The sequence below is a fragment of the Haemaphysalis longicornis genome, unplaced genomic scaffold (genome assembly GCF_048455015.1).
Source record: "Haemaphysalis longicornis isolate Haplotype H1 unplaced genomic scaffold, Haemaphysalis longicornis Haplotype H1 scaffold_12, whole genome shotgun sequence".
Taxonomy (NCBI): Eukaryota; Metazoa; Arthropoda; class Arachnida; order Ixodida; family Ixodidae; genus Haemaphysalis; species Haemaphysalis longicornis.
The window spans coordinates 51,066,329-51,072,328 of NW_027526225.1; the positions used below are offsets into that span (position 1 = coordinate 51,066,329).

The 6,000-nt window shown below is 51.3% G+C and overlaps 1 pseudogene; it reads right to left on the bottom strand.

Moving 5' to 3' along the window:
• Positions 1–1,482: 1,482 nt before the first annotated feature.
• On the bottom strand, positions 1,483–2,634 carry LOC144161602 (uncharacterized; annotated as a pseudogene).
• Positions 2,635–6,000: the final 3,366 nt, after the last annotated feature.

Below are 6,000 nucleotides of genomic sequence, written 5' to 3' on the forward strand. Positions count from 1 at the left end.
TATTTTGAACTCATTTGGAGTTCACCAGCATACAGCCCAGTCCGGGGGAATGCAGACGGGGAATGAAAGGGGATAGGTGAGAGCAAATGGGGACAGAGATGCTTAGAAATGAAACACCCTGTGGAACATTTCACTCTAAAAGCCCTTTAAGCTGAACAAGTGATATTGGCTTTGATAAGGGCGATGATAATGATATTGGGAGGAGGCATTCGGCTACGGCACATAGAGGCGCGACAATAATTCTGTAGCATTCACTACATGAGGAGTGCTTTAAGTGTCCTCGCAATTGCTTATTTGTTTGTTCGCGGAGAATTTACGCATCCAAACGTGCTCGCAGTTCTCTAAATGCTACCGGCCGGTGGACTTCAAAGTGTGCGTGCCATCACAGCGCGACGTTAACAAATCGGCGAGGATGGTGGGGTGGTAGAGATAAGAGTACAACGAACTTTTTTCGCGAAAAAAAAATGTGCGTGAATCCACAAAGCGCTCCTGTCCTTGGCAAAGTAAGCACACGATGTTTATAGCTCATTTCAGTGCACCCTTAAGATTCGTACTTCCTCTGTAAGGGGGCCGGAAATACTGCCAACCTGTCCCGTAATTTCGCAGGCAGGTGTATTTCTGGCAGAACTGCCTAAACGTAGGCCGACCAGTATCTGACGTTTTCCGCCCAAAGAGGCAATTTCGCCGTCGTACTATCGTTTCCATTGTCTCTACACTCGGGTCCTAAGCTTCCCCCCTCCAGAAAATTATTGCCTTTCTCTCACTTGAGAAATTCCCCGCATTTCCCCGAGGGGAAGAATGTGAAAGTGCGAATGCACGAGTTGAATTTGCGCGGTTCGGTAATGTTCGCGAAAGAGAGATCACACACACACACACACACACAACTACAAAGAAAGAAAGATGCATTTATTCACAGACTGCTAGAGCGGATCTCAGCTTTGAAATTTCGTGTCAGTACTCCTTTAAGCAGGTGCATTAGCCCTTCTCACGCCCGATTCTTGGCCAATCCCCCACGTGGGTATGTGCCATGTCAGCGGCCAGGCAGCGCGCGCCCATCTCCCCCCGTTGTCAAGGAAGACGAGGAGATTCCTGGCCAATCCCCCACGTGGGTATGTGCCATGTCAGCGGCCAGGCTGCGCGCGCCCATCTCCACGTGCGCGGACATCGCCGGTGGACGCAGGTTCAGGGTCGCTTAAGAAGTGCATTGTACTTAAAAAATGCTGGGTGCAGTAAAACATTGCAGAAATTATTCTTACGTATCCCCCAAGATCCCATAGAGCTTTAAGCACCTGTGCTCATCAAGGTAGGCTTTATTACTTTACACTACTGCATCGCTGGGAATAGATCTTTTCAGGGGCAGTCTAAGCAGTGCGTCAAAGTACAAACCCCGAAGTGTTTGAACAGCGATGCTGTTTAAGCGGGTGGTTGGGCCGGCGATGGTGCGCAGGAAAACCTCGCGAACGATAACTGTCGTGTTGCGGCCTAGAAGTAGGCCGAGCGCAGCCATATGGAGACACGAAAGTTGTCCATATGGAGGCAAGAAAGATGCACCTTCTTTTGGCCGCCTGCAGCCTTTTTCCGACACGCCACTGCAAAATGTCCGGCACAACCGCAGCAGTTTTATTTCGCAGATCTTGCCGGGCTGCAGGAGGTCCTGGGGTGCGCTCCTTGACCGCAGTTGGTGCATGGACCAGGGGTACGTGGTCGGTAGGACTGTTCTCTGGTGCGCTTACCTTGTATGCCAGGTGCACTGTTCCTTGACGAGCTGACGTGACGCTGTCCTGAAAAGTTCTTCCGGGGCTGCCCCTGGCCCTGACGGCATCCACGTTGCTGGCTGCCGCTGCCGAAGGTTCGTCGCTGGTTTATCGCAGCTCTATAGCTGCTGTCATTGGACAGCCTCCTTGAAGCGAGCTTTTGCCAAAGCACTGGCGAGTGTCAAATTTGAATCCATTTGTAGCGACTCGGAGAGCTTTGCATCACTGAGGCCGACGACAAAGCTATCACTGATCATACGTTCCTTTTCCAGGTAGTCGCACGGGTCCGCCAGAGTGTGCAACGCAGTGGCGAATTGGTCGACTGATTATACCGGTTGTTGAATGCGTCGATGAAAACATGCGCTCTCACAAACTAGGTTTCGTGCGGCCACAAAGCGGTCGTCGAGCTTAGTTTTGAAGACTTCGTACTGCTTCTGTTGCTCTTCAGGTAGTGCGAACGTTGAGTAGATTTCTCTGGCTTGCCGTCCCATCGAATAAAGTGGAGTCCGAACTTGCGATTCTTCACTTCGCTCATTTAAGCCCGAGGCGAAGCGGTATAGTCATCGAAGTGGATCCAGGAAGGCCATTCGGATGTCCGGTTGAAGTCAAACGTGGCCGGAGGTGGAACAGCGAACATGCCGTGGAATTGTTTAACTCAGTTGTCTTCTGACATGGCGCCGCTTGACGAAGACAGATGCAACGCCCCTTGAATATCAGAATACGGCACTTCTGACACCATGTCGTGTTGCGGCCTAGAAGTAGGCCGAGCGGACCCGGCCGCCGCAAGAACCGGGAAAGGGACGGAGTCACCGACGATGCGGGCGAGATAATTTCAACCTTTATTCCATGACAGCAGCATACATATATATTAAACACACATGTGACCAGTGACGTCATGAACAAACTGCACTTGCCAATTCAGGGCGATAGCACCAGATAACGCATGCGCACTACACGCGGTATATGCGCTATCACCACAACAACGTCATCGCGCGCGCCATGGCATCGCTTCACCGTAGATTTTCCTCGTTGCGCTCGGGCGGAACTCGTGTCGCCACCTGTAGGAGGCGCGATACAACTGGTACAAGCACGGTTTTGGAAACGCGTCGCGGAGTGACCGCTCTTGCGACGAGTGGGGCAGTTTTGACGGTGCCAAGAGAAGAAATAATGCCAATATAAAAAAAGCCAAAAGGTCGAGACGAGATAATGTTAACCAACTTCCTAATTAGCGTCCTACACGGCAGATCACACAAGCCGAACGGTGGCCACCGATCGAGTTCAAAAAATTTAAGCAAACCCTCGTCCCACTGCGCCCTCCGCTAAACTCTTGGAGCTTCACCTCGAAGCCGGTGGACACGCGTACTTTGTACATAATTCAATGACCGAGTGTCCGTTGATCTTTCGGGGGCTAACGACGACACTACGCAGAAAGATTGGCCAAGTCTCGAAGCATAACTACGCAGAAAACTTGGCCGAATCACCAAGCATAACAACGCATAAAGATCCATGAGAATCTTCACAGCCGTGAAGATTCCCATGGACCTCACCGATTTTATTTCCCGATCTAGCTATGCCCGAGGTGTGACGCTTACGTGTGTTCAGTGACTTTTTTTTATTCTCTGTGTTTCTTTTATACCTTCATCCCCGCTTGCCGCCTTTTTAGTTGAACTAACACCTAGATACGTGCCACCCATGGACTGCACCTCCGCGATATTGTATGCCCAAGGTCCTTGTGCTACAGCGTGTGACCTGGTGTCTGTGAGAGTTGATAATGCCGCCTCAGCTCTGACTCGGGCTTTCTTTGAGGGTGCTGTACACACTTGAGAGTGGAACTGCTGCGTTGTGCGATCTTTTGTGCCGAACTGACTTGAGAACGTTCTTCCCTATGCTTCTTTTGATGTTCCTTCGCGCTTAGTTATCCTTTTAAACTTTGCCTGGACGTCCTGCTGTTACGTACGTCGGGGTATTTTTTTTTTTAAATTATCAAATTGGTTTTTCTTAAAAAAATGTTTGTTTGGCTTTTCGCCCTATTTGTTTATTTTATATTGGCTTTAAACCTGCCATAGCCTAGCTGGAGCAGGTCTCGTTCCCCACATTTTTGTTTCTTTTTTCTTCTGACGGGGAAGGGGGGGGGGACATGGAATTGGAATTGGAATTGGAATTGGGTGGGACCGCCAGATTCGCTGTTTACCCAGTCTTCACGCCACCAGTGCGAAGCTGCCCCAATTTTTTTAATTATTATTAAATGCCTCTCATCCCCGCTTGGGGCATTTAATTTCGCGGGGAAGTACCGTAAGAGTACCTAAGCGCTAAAACCATTTTAGTAGGGTGCTGCTTCAGCAACGGCCACTGAATTTCAGTGCTCGAAGTTCCCTGTTCCATTTCGCGCCGTCTCAAGGAAGTGCTGTGACGAGAAGAATCTTGGATAATTCTAACGGGCCGCTCCGGGAGGAGCACCTTGCCGCAATTCCGCGACACGTCATCGCGACGGCTGGCTCATGCCGGGGGAACGCCGAGCACGCGCCCAGGGTCTCCCCGACACAAGGGCCCACTTTCATGCTGCCTCGGAGGTGTGCGAGGAGGCTTTAAATAGCCGCCAGGCTGAAAGCAAGCGCCGGCCGGTGCAGGAGTTGAGCAAACTTCAGCGAGAGACTCCGCGACGACGCTGGCGTCACAGGGGGGCGATCCTTCAACGGCGAGAGAGTTTGTTTTGTCACAGATCGCGTGCGCGCACACGTCAACGCCTCACGACGGCAAGAAGAGCAAGGAAGGAGCGCAGCCGCGCGTGACGAAACTCCCTGGAGGGTAACCTGTTGGGCAAATTGGCACGTAGGTCCCGACCCACTGGCCCTTCGCCCCCTCTCCACCCCACAAGCTTTCAAGCTCGCAAAAAACGGGGGGGGGGGGGGGGGGGAGGGGGGGGAGGATGGACGAGGCTACTAACCGCGATAATCATTATATGCGCGAGCAAGTTGGGGTGTTTTGCAAAATTTACCTGTCTACCTGAAGGCAGGGGGCGACAAAAAAAAAAAAAACGACAGGTCGTGTGCACAGATCGGTGACGTCAAATGGGACGGCGGCGGCATTTGCTGCGGTGGCGCTGCGTTCGCTCTTCAGCCGTACTATGTACCGTATTTACTCGACTCCAAGCACCCCCTTTATTCCCCAATCGTGATGCCCAAAATGAGAGGGGTGCTCAGATTCGAGAAACCTAAATTAGCCCCCTCCACGTTCTTTGCGGCCGCATATCAACGAAGCGGACGCAAGGAATAACGTTTCATTTGGCGAATGAATAAATTAAAATGAGTTACAGATAGTGAACCCACCGCTTACTTATGATACTTAGTCACCCTCAATACCATTCGAGTCCTTTGCGCTGCTTGAGCCACCGCTTTCAGCACCCCCAGAAGGTCATCATCTGTTCCGTCGAAGTGGTTTCTAACTGAAAACTTCATAAATGTCTTGGCCACAATATCAACTTGGACCCCCTTTTACTCGTCTAAAATCCACCTTGCACTCGTTGCTTAGAACAGGGGGTGCTTAGAATTCGCATGCAAGCCTTTCTTTTCTCATTTTTTCACCGAAAGTAGGGGAGGGTGCTTAGAATCGCAAAAATACGGTAGTTGCTAGATGAACGTTTAGTGGAAGCGCGGCCCTCGCCCCTTGTCCTTCCGCCGAGTCTGCCGCACAGCGTCTCGACGCATCCCGTCACGGCTTGTACGCGCCCAGTGCAAGGCCACGTAGGCGGCAAAAGAGAATGACGGCGATTAAATGTCGATACCGGTGGACAACAAAAGCAGCGAAAAGCAGGCAGTGCCGCTGCTAGAGGCAGAAAACGTGACCACAGAGGCGGTTAGAACACAAAACACAGTTGGCGCGGTATGCGAGGGGCGTGCGAGAAACGCGGTACGTGTTCCGAGCTCCTAAAGCCGGAGCAACGCGTGCACGCCGAACCTCAAGTTTGCGCGGCCTAGCGCACATGAAGACAAAATGCAACCTCACTTAATCAGAAAGAACTAGGCTTCACTACCTCCCTCAGATGCATTACGGCCACGAAAAAGGTTGTCTAACCGAACAAAAAAACAACGCAAGAAGTAATGAAAAACTTTGAAATTTCGAGCAACTGTGACGCGTTGTGGGCAGGAGTGACGTCATATGGGCCAGCACAAGAAACAATTTTCAGTGGGTTGACTGCACGTTAGCATTCAAGTGACGCTATCAAACGCAACTAGAGGCCCCGCTACAA